The sequence below is a fragment of the Haliotis rufescens genome, unplaced genomic scaffold (genome assembly GCF_023055435.1).
Source record: "Haliotis rufescens isolate VD_foot unplaced genomic scaffold, xgHalRufe1.0.p SCAF_63, whole genome shotgun sequence".
Taxonomy (NCBI): Eukaryota; Metazoa; Mollusca; class Gastropoda; order Lepetellida; family Haliotidae; genus Haliotis; species Haliotis rufescens.
The window spans coordinates 1,463,698-1,477,893 of NW_025964354.1; the positions used below are offsets into that span (position 1 = coordinate 1,463,698).

General features: G+C 41.9%; 1 long non-coding RNA gene across 1 annotated transcript; it reads right to left on the reverse strand.

Moving 5' to 3' along the window:
* Nucleotides 1–162: 162 nt before the first annotated feature.
* Nucleotides 163–3,263, reverse strand: LOC125375951. The gene is made up of 3 exons (XR_007218855.1): nucleotides 3,167–3,263; nucleotides 1,798–1,939; nucleotides 163–247 (listed from the first exon to the last, which is right to left on the reverse strand). It is a non-coding gene; the product is annotated as an uncharacterized LOC125375951 (long non-coding RNA).
* Between the last annotated feature and the right edge of the window lie 10,933 nt (nucleotides 3,264–14,196).

The following is a 14,196-nucleotide window of genomic DNA, read 5'->3' on the forward strand; positions in this document are numbered from 1 at the left end:
ACCACCACATTGACAGCTGCTGAGTCGGCCCCCACTGTGTTCGTGGCAGTGCAGATGTACTGTCCAGCTTGATTCTTGTTGATGTTGACTATGTTGAGTACAGCCCCAGTGCTAACAGTTAACCCTCTGTTCGTCCACCTGTATGTAGGTGTTGCTGTTGATCGTGTGTAGGAACTACAGTCTAGCCGCAATCTACTTGACTTGTACACTCGGTATGTGGAAGGTAAACCAGATATCGTAGGAGCAGCTGTGACAATAAACTATGTGAGCATATTCAACTATTGATACTATAAATAGTATACATGTATCATCATAATAATATGCATATCAATTAAACCTTTAACCTGATCACTATAACCTTCTTTCTGACAGTCAACAGCAAGCAATAATAGTTTACATGAAATGTGTATAGAGTTATCAGAGCTTTTGTCTTATGTTTATACTTTAGAATGGTAACATAATGACTTTCTTATGTCATCAACCGTCTCTATAGTAAGGACGCTCTGGTTCCATGCAGTGAATCATTTCGGTATACTACCCATACATATTTGGAGTGGATGAGTGTAGTTTTGCACTGTTTTAAGCAATATTCCAACATTATCACAGTGGGGATTCCAGAAATGGACTTCACACATTGCACCCATCTGAGGAATCGAACCCAGGGCCTCGGCGTGACGATCGAACTCCTTCAACCACTTTGCTACCCCACCGCCCCACATATGTCGACATACTGATATAGACGTAACACGAAGTTACACAGTTACATAGACGTAACACGAAGTTACATAGTGGCATAGACGTAACATGACATACGGTTGTGCAGTTGTAAACTATTACCAGGATCCACATATTAGCATTTTCTATAAAAAATGCATAATATCTAATGTATAACATTCTAAACATTTTATATTCTGTTTGTGAAAGTACATACATCTCCATACAGCTATGAAGATCCTACCGACACATCTGTTGTAAATTCCACACGAAGTGACATAGTGTTTTAGACGTAACACGAAGAGACATAGGGAAATAGACGTAACACGAAATGACATAGTGACATAGACGTAACACGAAGTGACATAGTGTCATAGAGGTAACACGAAGTGACATAGTGATATAGACGTAACACGAAGTGACGTAGTGATATAGACGTAACACGAAGTGACATAATGACATAGAGGTTACACGAAGTGACATAGTGACATAGACGTAACACGAAGTGACATAGTGTCATAGAGGTAACACGAAGTGACATAGTGATATAGACGTAACACGAAGTGACGTAGTGATATAGACGTAACACGAAGTGACATAATGACATAGAGGTTACACGAAGTGACATAGTGACAAAGACGTAACACGAAGTGACATAGTGTCATAGAGGTAACACGAAGTGACATAGTGATATAGACGTAACACGAAGTGACGTAGTGATATAGACGTAACACGAAGTGACATAATGACATAGAGGTTACACGAAGTGACATAGTGACATAGACGTAACACGAAGTGACATAGTGTCATAGAGGTAACACGAAGTGACGTAGTGATATAGACGTAACACGAAGTGACATAATGACATAGAGATTACACGAAGTGACATAGTGACATAGACGTAACACGAAGTGACATAGTGACATAGACGTAACACGAAGTGACGTAGTGATATAGACGTAACACGAAGTGACATAATGACATAGAGGTTACATGAAGTGACATAGTGACATAGACGTAACACGATGTGACATAGTGATATAGACGTAACATATTTTATAGTCTGTGTGTGAAAGTACATACATCTCCATACAGCTCTGAAGCCGGAAGATCCTATCGACCTATCTGTTGTAAATTCCACACGGTAGTAGGTGGACGACGGGACTGTGTAGCCATTGTGTGAACCAGACAGAGATACCAGCAGGTTGTTGGAGACATCGTACACCTGCAAGGGAGTAACTTGAGTCGAGTCATCATTGACTTTGCTGCCATTCACTACCAACATCAAGGTACGGCTAAAAGTGTGGAGATGTTCTCTGAATAATAATTACATAGTCCATGTTTGAGATATTGAAATGCATATTTTGTTCTTTAAACTGAACAGGGCCCACTTGCACAAAGAGATCTTAGTGCTAAGATGATAATAACTCCCATACTTTAACATAGGCTTACAATAGTTGTAGCGCTAAGATCGCTTTGTGCAAGTGGGCCCAGGCACTTAATGCGGTACTAGTATACATATAGACACATCCTACAGTGAAGTGAATGTTCGGTTTCGTGGACGATCAATATCAGGGTAATGGGTTAATGCTATAGGGTAATGAAACTGTTTTAGTTTCAAAATTGAGTTATGCATGTATTCAATCGCAGGTACTATTTCATGCAGTCTGCGATTGAAGTTCATAAAATAGTATGTTCAAAGCATCTCAAATATACATCACAAACATGAATGATATTGGCAGTTTATGTTTAGGAAGATGTCTACACATATTTACATATATGTGTGCATTTGACCTGATTACAGCCTTTGCAGTGTAAATATGATTATGTTAACTATGTCTATACCAACTCTTTGTCTATCGAATGGCCGTCACTCCATATGCAACATACACCTGCTTTAGAACCTGTGAAGATCCGGGTTAAAATTTGTCTTCAGCAAACTATGCTTGACGTAAGTGGCGACTATGCTTGTCGTAAGATGCGAGTAACGGGATCGGGTGGTCAGGCTCGCTGATTTGGTTCATACATCCCAATTGCATAGGCCGATGCTCATAATGTCAGTCTCTGGATGGTCTGGTCCAGACTCGATTATTTACAGGCTACCGTCAAATAGCTGGAAAATTGCTGAGCGTGGCTTTAAACAAATACATAAACAAACCTGCTACAGTATACATTAGGTAATCAAATATCAAATTGCAGAGTCATGTCAGAAATGTGTTTCCCTTTCTTAATTCCTCACTTAGCATTGTCATGTCATAGTTACTACTCTAAACTGTCCGTTAAAGTATACTGTCCTCGCGTACATATCTGGAAACCAGAAATGCATTAAGTTATAACCAAAGATGGTAAAAACATAAATGATATCCACATTAAAAGAGTTAAACGAACATATCAGTTGCGTGGGCCATTGCCAATTTTAAATCGTCATGAACATATCCTGTTCTATACTTACCTTCACATAGTCATAACTACTCTCTGTGTTGAACGTTTCAAATCTAAGTTTGATCAGCTTTGGGGGGTTGATAACATATGTGCAGGACAGATGGTTGGTATATGTGTTAGGGTAGCTTGGGGATGTAATAGTTCCTGACTGTCGCCTGTAGGTCCCGCCACAACCTGAAATAAAAGACAGTGTCAGAATATTAATTTAGATTTACCATTGGATGTGTTTTGCTAAAACAACGAATGAATTGTGAAATCATCGTAGAGCAGATATACTGTGTGATATTACTTGTACAAAACTAAAGATCGCCCGATCAGATATTCAGGGGATAAATCATCTGCCCTCAGAGCCAAGTGCTCGACAATCAGGATAAAGCTTTCAGTACATGCCCAATGATTTCTGCGACACGTGGATGTAGGTTAAGAGATTATTGGATGTAGAAAAAGCATGGCTATGGAACACGCTATGCTTTTCTACCGATCCACACAAACACCAGACCCTATCCATTGTCGGCCCCTATGTACACTAATCTTCAAAGTTAGGATAAAACTCACCTCACCTCACCTCACCTTACCTTTTACTAATGATTTATTAAATTTACATAGGTGGGAAAATAGACCCAACAATGATAGATTCAATGTTTTATAATAATACAGTAACATAAAGCAATTAAAGAATTCACCTCTTGTTTGATGAATCCCACCGATCAGAACATTACACACTATCACACATGCCAACCAGTTCACCATCCTGTTTGTAAGATATCCAGGCTTCAGAAACACAGTAAGCCACAATTTGCCATGATGACTAGAGCGAAAGCCTCTGTCCGACGGGATATTTTATATTGTGTGTTGAGTGTGATCTCTGGTGAAAGTGCACTTCCTAACTTCCTAGAACTGTCAAGTAAAGTGAGCATGAAAACGAAAGTGTATTGGGAGCAAAATACCAAGTAGTGTGTTGAACCCTTCACCATTCCAGTGACAATAATAATACTAATACTAATACTAATACTAATAATAATAATGTTGTAATGAATGTAATGAGAGTGTCCAATAAATTGTGAGTGGATGCCCAGCTTTGGGACAAACACAGTATCTTAAGTGACATGATGGGGTGGCTCGATCATTTTATTACCGTCTTCGCCATGCTTGTCCGACTCCCCATTGTTCTCGGTGCCTTAGGTTTAGTACCTCCCAATCTGTTGACTGACATCGGGAGAGTACCCGGGTTTGCTACCAGGAATACAGTCCTCCTGACAATCTGGGTAATGCAGAAGGCTGCAGTGTTGGGGAGTCTTCACATTCACCGAAAAGTACTGCGTGGGTTTTACTAGGCAGCACTTCCTGGGAGAATTCTGGGCTGCGTGTAGAGGGGGCAAGGGCCCTGAGCTGATAATGAGCCTAACCGGCCTGACTGTCCTAGGATCACCAAAACCCTCTTTGCTGCATTTTTTATTTAATTTGAAAAATACTACTACTACTACTACTACTACTACTACTACTACTACTACTACTACTACTACTACTACTACTACTAATAATAATAATAATAATAACAACGTCACGACTCGAGGTGAAAACTATAGCCATGCACAGTTTTCTTAAATGAGCCAGGATGTGGGATGTAATATCAAGGTCAATGTTGATTTTGTTGATTGTTCTGCACTGCCCGATGGTACAGCAATGTGTGTCAACCAAGCGAAGTGCCATATGAAATCGGCCAAAACTCAGTTTTTCAAGAAGAGGCTTTCTGAACGACCACTGCATCGAGTTTTGGTTTAGTGTGTTGAGATCAGCAACCTGCAGAGTTTTTGCTTGGATGAGTGAGTGAGGTTTTACGTGGCTTTTAGCAATATCATGGCGGGGCACACCAGAAATGGGTACCAATGTTGGGAATGGGACCCGGGTCTTGGGCGTGACGAGCGAACGCTTTAACCACCAGGCTCCCCGACCGCCCCTCGCTTGGATGAAGTCGTCTGGCCTGTAAAGTGAAACAGAAGCTTTCTGTTTGCTGCTCAGGACTAGGCACTTCCCATTCAAAACCATCAATGTGTGATTTTGCATCAAAATGTAAATATGAAATGTAGACTTCGAAATGATTATAAAGAGACTGTCCAACACATTGTTAGTGGCACAAACACAGCATCGTAAGCGGCATGATGGAGTGGCTCGATCATTGTTATGCTTGTGGTTTTGACACACAGGTCCATCCATGGTACGAGCCAGAATATGTAGAGGACGCCATGGAAAATTATGAATACAAATTTCTTTGGAATAGGCCTTTATACAGCTTCGGACGTATCCAGTCCAGCAAACCTGATTTTGTACTTTTTGATGAATCCAATGAAATAATGTTTATCAGTGAGTTTTCTATCCATTTTGACACTTATGTGATTGACAAGATTGAGGAAAAATATGGCAAATATGCGGACCTCGCTTTGGAAATGCCACGCTTGCATCCCAAGCACCATGGTGTCCTACTCCCAATTGTTCTCGGTGCCTTAGGTTTGGTACGTCCCGATCTGTTGATTGACATTGGGGAGTTCCCGTTTTTTTTCCAGGAATACAGCCCTTCTGACAACCTGGGTAATGCAGAAGGCTGCAGTGTTGGGTAGTCTCCTTGGTGCTCGAAAAGTTCTGGGTTGGTTGGATATGGGCCCTGAGCTGACGAAGGTTGAATCCACAATCATAAGGTTCTAGCACACTTAAGGGCCACCCAACTCCTTAATTGCGTAAGTCATCTACAAAAGTGACTTTTTTGTAGCACATTTAACGGTTACTATTGACTGTGAGCTCATTATCTGCTGTGGTATTGTTGAAAATGGTTGCAAGATCGTACACTTTTCTACAGTCGACCGTGATTGGATTCGAACCACTTTTTTCAGATAAGTTGGTTGTAGCCTTGTTCACTTGACAAATGGCTTAAGCACATTCCACGAGGCGACTGCGACATTTAGAAACACGCCATGCCTATATTAAAGCCGACATACATAACTGTACACAATGAATTAAATAATAGCTATGACATTGTGACAACTCGGGAACTTTAAACATCCGACTCCACTGGTCAGTTCATTGATAATGAATGGTGTATATCCGTAGATGTACAAGTATTTCAAGTGTTACAAACGCAGAGAGACCAGAGAGGAGAAAGCTAATGAGTCTGACATTGTCCTATATCCGTCTTTGCATTGTACGCATACTTATGTGATGATAATTAAATAGTATTTTTGACACGAAACATAACTGATTACTTGTGGGCACTGCCTACGATTAGTTATTTCATTACAACACTTGAGTCTGAGCTGCGCCAAGTGAATGAAAGGTGTTCTTGAAACAATGGAAGGTTCAACCTTAGCAGAGTCCGGGACGTGACTTTAAAGTGAATTGGAAAGACGCCAAGGATACTTTAGACCTGAATTTGTGTAAACCTCCTGTCACTCTGTGCGAGGTTCGCTGTCAAGATCATGTTATTATGTACCTGGTACCGTTGCAAACTGAAAGAATAAAAGCTATGTTGAAATGCTAAGCAAATATTTAGATTGGAAATGCTTTCTTTTCAAATTAACTTTTATCTTGTGTGCGGGTGAGAGTGTTGAGCACATATTTATCACATGCATCAGGCCGTCGACACATCCCATCACTTTCAGTTCAGTGCGGGTATTAAATGTACTTTCATGTTTAATTTCCAGCTTCCCCTATTGGCTTGTGCTATTGTCTACAGATGACTTTATCACATCCGCTGAGTCAATCAGAGCCCATAACACGGATGTAATTACTCATAGTAATACGTTGATACAAACACATAATCCGAAGCTTCTCACACAACACGTTGCAAGGGCTTCACATGGAAGTGTGTTTCACTAAATGTTTGCTGACAAAACCTGTTATGTACTCCTCATTTTAACAAAAATCTCACTCATCAAATCTCAAAATGCAGCTCATTGCAAAATAATTGACCAATCACGATGTTGAAATGTATTTATTTGGTTTCATATGGAAAAACAAGCGCATATTGATTTTGTAAGCGTCTCACTCGTGAGCGTTGAACGTTTCACACCTCTTCATGCAAAGTTTTGAAGGAAAAAGATTATGTCAATATTCATCTTGTTACATATTATTCTGAACATGTGTTTCACAGCTTAGTAAAGCACTTGTCAAGACGTCGCTATTACTCGAAATGTTTAGATTTACATTTGGAGTGGACACTCTGAATGTAATGTGGTATGCGAACCACTGGATTTTGATTGAGGTGCAGAGTTGCGTGAAGTGTGCCAGGATATGCAGGTTGTCGCAAATCCGAAAACTAGTCTCAATCCAATTTTATAAAATAATTGGTTAATAGTTGTTCAGGGCACACATTTTTAGGGATTATCAGGGATATAACAGGTCTTCGGCAACCCATCCTTGACGAAAGAAGCGACTATTCTTGTCGTAGGTCGCGACTGTGGTGGGGTGAAACGGACAGACACAGACCTCGTGACACCAGCACCCCACAGGACAGACACGGACGTAGTGACACCAGCAACCTACAGGACAGACATGGACCTGGTGACACCAGCACCCTACAGGATAGACACGGACCTGCTGACACAAGCACCCTACAGGACAGACACAGACCTGGTGACACCAGCACCCTACAGGACAGACACGGACCTGGTGACACTAGTACCCTACAGGACAGACACGGACGTAGTGACACCAGCACCCTACAGGACAGACATGGACCTGGTGACAGCAGCACCCTACAGGACAGACACGGACCTGGTGACACCAGCACCTTTCAGGCCAGACGCGGACCTGGTGACACCAGCACCTACAGGAGAGACACGGACCTGGTGACACCAGCACCCTACAGGACAGACGCGGACCTGGTGACACCAGCACCCTACAGGACAGACACAGACCTCGTGACACAATCACCCTACAGGACAGACACGGACCTGGTGACACCAGCACCCTACAGGACAGACACGGACCTGGTGACACCAGCATCCTACAGGACAGACACAGACCTCGTGACACAATCACCCTACAGGACAGACACGGACCTGGTGACACCATCACCCTACAGGACAGACACGGACCTGGTGACACCAGCATCCTACAGGACAGACAGGGACCTGGTGACACCAGCACCCTACAGGACAGACAGGGACCTGGTGACACCAGCACCCTACAGGACAGACACAGACCTGGTGACACCAGCATCCTACAGGACAGACAAAGACCTGGTGACACAATCACCCTACAGGACAGACACGGACCTGGTGACACCATCACCCTACAGGACAGACACGGACCTGGTGACACCAGCATCCTACAGGACAGACACATACCTGGTGACATCATTCACCCTACAGGACAGACACATACCTGGTGAAACCGTCACCCTACAGGTCAGACACGGACCTGGCGACACCAGTACCCTACAGGACAGACACGGAACTAGTAACACCAGCACCCTACAGGGCAGACACGGACCTGGTGACACCAGTACCCTACAGGACAGACACGGACCTGCTGACACCGTCACCCTTCAGGACAGACACGGACGTAGTGAGACCAGCAACCTTCAGGACAGACACAGAGCCTCTGGTACCAGCACTCTACAGGACAGAGGCGGAGCTTGACATAAATCCAAATAGCAGGGACAGTAACATCCTCATCACCTTAGTTCGGCGTCGCGTCGCCACAACAAACATTTACATATATACCGTTCAACCACTCACTGTCCTTATGCGTGTGTGTGTGTGTCAGTTGTGATATTGATGTATACATGCTATTAGCATTAGACCTGATAGAGCTAGTAGAGATAATACCATGACACGCCATATGCTTCTTTCAGGCAGGCTGCCTACAGTTGCTCACACAAGTGTGATTCATGGTATATTTCAAAGGACATGGAAGTTCAAGGGGCCGTCATTGTCAAGGGGCTATGTATAATTAAAGAGATTGGGAAAAATCCAAACAAAAATTGTGTCAATTTCACCACTAAACAAAATGTATATCCACATTTACATATAATTGCACTGTGCACCACACACACACATCCCAATCTGTCCTCCGTGACAGATCCGTGTTAGAATTGGTCTTCAACAAACGTGCATTTCGTTAGAGGCGACTAACGGGATCGGGGGATCGGGCCACCTGACTTGGTTGATGCATGTCATCGTGACCCTGTTGCGTAGATCGATGCTCGTGATATAAACCACTGGATGATCTGGCCTAAACCATGTTACTGACGGAATGCAGCGTCAAACAACAAACGAATCCTTTCTGTCTGTGTTATGTGTCTCACACGCCAGTAATTATTCTAAGTCGTCCGTCAATATGAAACATGAACGAATCATTGTCAAAGGGGAACAACTCTATTGTTTATAATTTCATATCAGTAAATTATATACTTTTAGTACTGTAAATGTTTGTGTATATAGACTGCCATTTAGCCACGTCCAAGGTGAGAAGCGCAATATATAACGCCTTCATAAAATACCTAAATAGAATCTAACTTGTCTTTATGACAAGGCTTCCCTGTTTCCCTGATTTAAATACGTTCATACATTTAAACGTTGTAATTCTATACTGATGGAGGTACTATGTGAAAATAACCATATGGAGCATGTTTCTTTCACGTTGTTTGTTTGGTTAGTTTCTTGTAAATCGCCGCACTCAGCAATAGTCCAGCTATTTGGCGGCGGTCTGTAAATAATCGAGTCTGAACCAAACAATCCAGTGATTATTATCATGAACATCGATCCACGCAATTGGGATCGATCTCATGTATCAACCAAGTCAGCGAATCTGACCATCCGACCCCGTTAGTCGCCTCTAACGACAAGCACAGTCGCCTTTTACGGCAAGCATGGGTTGCTGAAGATCTATTCCACCCCGGATCTTCTTGGGTCTTCTTTCACGGAGTACCTTCATCATTTTAGAGTTACAACGTATGTTGTATTAAATGTATGAACGAACACGTAAACGGTAACTGGAAAATTATATACTTAATAATTGTAACAGAAAGAGAAACAAGAAAAGTGTTGTGTATGAATATTTGATAGAACATTACGTTTATCGGAAGTGTATTTACATAACAATGCCCAAATTACAAGGAACAAGGAAAACGCCACTTCTGTAATATGAATACATATCAACATTAAATGATAAAAGACAAGTAAATGTGACACAATTTGTGAACATGTTAAGACTGCATAACTCGCTGAATTAAAATCGATAACAAACTTATCTATACTTCTGTGCTAGGGTATAATAAAGTTGGAGTAAAACTGTAAAGATTATTTCAGGATGCAACCACAATACAATATCATACAGTTTACATCCTATATAATACTAAGATGCAGTGTCAGTCAAACGATGTATACCCTTACACAAAAGTTTCAACTGTTACACTCCCCGAATCATGCCCCCAGTGGCATTCCTTGTTAGAGTTGGTCCCCAGCAACCTTTGTTGTCGCACAAGGCGCCGTAATGGATGGCGTATCAAGGTACTCAAGGTACTTAAATCACAGATTACCTGAATATTGATGAGTGTGTCGTCACAGAACAAAGACACGAATACAGGTTAGATATAAAATACCATCGTCTGACCACATTCGAACTTATAATCGTTAAAATGAGGCATTGGCAATTCTTTCAAAAGTTTAGAAATTTGAAAAAGTTTCTCCACTTATTTGGGTTTGCTCACAGAAAACAAATAATCAACAAAACAATCAACATATTGATGACACTCAGCATAGCTCAATGGGTGATCGAGTTAATGTTATACAAAAGAGCCGAGTATCGGGCGGAACAGAGTTCATGTGCACGGCCACTACAATCAAGACGCAATACTTTGAAACGATTCAATGATGCTAAGTCAGCCACGTCGTGCATCGTGATCCGGGGGACAAACATGGGGTACTTGGGTCTCTTGTGACCAGGGGTCACCACTGGGAGACAAGCATGGGGTACTGGCTGCTTTTGTGACAAGGAATCATCACGGAGAGACAAGCATAGGGGTACTGGGTGCTCTTGTGACAAGGAATCATCACGGAGAGACAAGCATAGGGGTACTGGGTGCTCTTGTGACAAGGAATCATCACGGAAAGACATACATGGGGTACTCAGTGCTCTTGCCACCAGGAATCATCAATGGGAAACAAGCATTGGGTCCTGGGTGCTCTTGTGACCAGGAATCATCACGGAGAGACAAGCATGGGGTACTGGGTGGTGATGTGACAAGGAATCATCACGGAGAGACAGGCATGGGACACTGGGTGTTCTTGTGACCAGGAATCATCACGGAGAGACAAGCATGGGGTACTGTGTTCTCTTGAGACAAGGAATCATCACGGAGAGACAGGCATGGGGCACTGGGTGCTCTTGCAACCAGTAATGACCAATGGGAGACATACATGGGGTACTGTGTTCTCTTGTGAGTAGCAGTCATCACGGAGAGACATACATGGGGTACTCGGTGCCCTTGTGACCAGGAATCATCAATGAGGGACACGCATAGGGTAATAGGTGCTCGTGTGAGTATCAGTCATCACGGAGAGACATACATGGGGTACTCGGTGCCCTTGTGACCAGGAATCATCAATGAGGGACACGCATAGGGTAATAGGTGCTCGTGTGAGTATCAGTCATCACGGAGAGACATACATGGGGTACTCGGTGCCCTTGTGACCAGGAATCATCAATTAGGGACACGCATACGGTACTGGGTGCTCTTGTGAGTAACAATCATCACGGAGAGACATACATGGGGCACTGGGTGCTCTTGTGACCAGGACTCATCACGGAGAGACATACATGGGGCACTGGGTGCTCTTGTGACCAGGAATCATCACGGAGAGACATACATGGGGTACTCTGTGCTCTTGCCACCAGGAATCATCAATGGGAAACAAGCATTGGGTACTGAGTCCCTTGTGACCAGGAATCATCACGGAGCATGGGGTACTTGATGAGGAATCACTACCATCGTTGCATCGTATTGTAAATACGATATTGCTCTTTATGACGTACGTCTTCCGTTACACATTTGACAGCTTCCATGAGGCCTTAAATGTTGTACTTCAGCTGTATTGTGTACAGTCAACTCATATAACCTTTCATCATCTAAAAACTTCCGTGAAATGTAACGCTCAAATAAATATTCACACATAACATTTTCCTTGTTTCTCTTTCTATTTCAATTGTTATGCATATAAACTTCCGCTAAATGTAACATTCTATAGAATATTCAAACACGCGATATTTTCTTTAAACCAACATGATAAGATTATTTTGTAATGTCGATGCATTATAAAACATTATAAATCTCCCCACAAGTGTGCGAAGTTATGTTTTCTTACTCATTCATTTGCTTCATTTCTGTACTAGAAGCATTAGCAAATGTAAATATAGTAACGAATCGCATTATGAGTAGGTTCGTGCTAATGTAACGTTCACTGAGAAAACAATATATTTGAACGCTGAACTTTAGCTTTCGGTATATCTGATATCGGACAATACCCGAAACATCCCTTCCACTGATCCATCTTAGCCAGACACATAAGAGACCAGCAAACCGCTTCGTTTGTTCCAATTAAGATCTATGTAAAAGATAGAATGACATATCTCTCCACGAGACAGTTGGGCAGCAGGGCTGACGTGCTTGTAACGCTATTTGATCAAGGTTACTACAGTCAAGGCATCATTCAAGATCCTGTGGAGAACATTTTCAAATTTGACTCATCAGTGAAACATTTAATGGACGATGCAATTTTCTAGTTTGACTTGTTCTATATATTCCCGTGTTTTTTTCAGGTTAACAATTGACTCGCTTTTGCATGTGTTTGCAACGGTAATAGGTCCTGGTCGGGATCATACAGATCCATCTAATTACCGCCCTATATCTTTAGCCATCTGTGTCTGTAAAACCATGGAACGAATTGTAAAGGATAGATTAGTTTGGTCCTTAGAAACCAATAATCGACTAACAAATATGCAATGTGGTTTCCACAAAAAACGAAGTACCATTGATCATTTAGTACGATTAGAATCGTTTGCGAAAAACGATATTGTCAACAAACAACATGCAGTGTCAATAGTTTTCGATCTTGAGAAAGCTTATGACACTACCTGGAAGCATGGCATTTTAAAAGATTAAACACAAGTTTGGTCTGAGAGGCCGCTTGCCACATTTTATATCATAGTTATTAACAGGCCGGCAATGTCATTGCAATACGTGATTAAATTACACTACTCAAATCCGTCGAATCAACATACGATTGTGTGTTAAATCCCATGTATGAAAATCTATTTTAATCAAAACAACAAAACTTGTTCCTCCTCTAGGGTTCAGAATTAAGCCACATACTATCGCAGCTAATATTGATCTTCTACTATCTCACCATACTGGCTACTGTCTACACCACCTTGGCAACTGGCCAAACTCAGAGGTGGAACAACATTGCGTACAACCACTCGTGACCAAAGCGATGTCATAAATCCTGCTGGGAATCATGCAGAAAGCAAAAGCACTGCACGTCCCCATGATCCCCAGTTAGGTGGTCTAGCTTTGGTTGCCAGTGGTCTCTAGCCTGGTTTTACTTTCTAATAACTAATTGACTGAAAACGTCTTTGTTTTAATATTGCTCAGGTATGTTTTATGTCAACACTGTGATATTTACCTTACTGTTGTACTGTCCTTTGTCGACAGGAATTTTATAATAATCATCGCGATATGGCTGCAATATTGTCCATGCGATGTAAAATCATACCTCACTCACTCGCTCACTCTGCGCTTTGGGAAATTAGAATATATACATGGTGTAAAGATATATGTGTCACTAGTAGCACAGTACTAACGCATTAATATCTGGCCTGTAAAGCATTGTGGTGTAATTTCAGTGTAGCGATATCTGATAAAACAGTCCTGGTTTATAAAATATTGTGTACGTGCTGTTATATCGTTACAAGGTTCTTTCACCACGCTATTAAAGGGAGATAACTTATTTTAGTCAATATGATAATAATTCTTAGGCCTGGTCT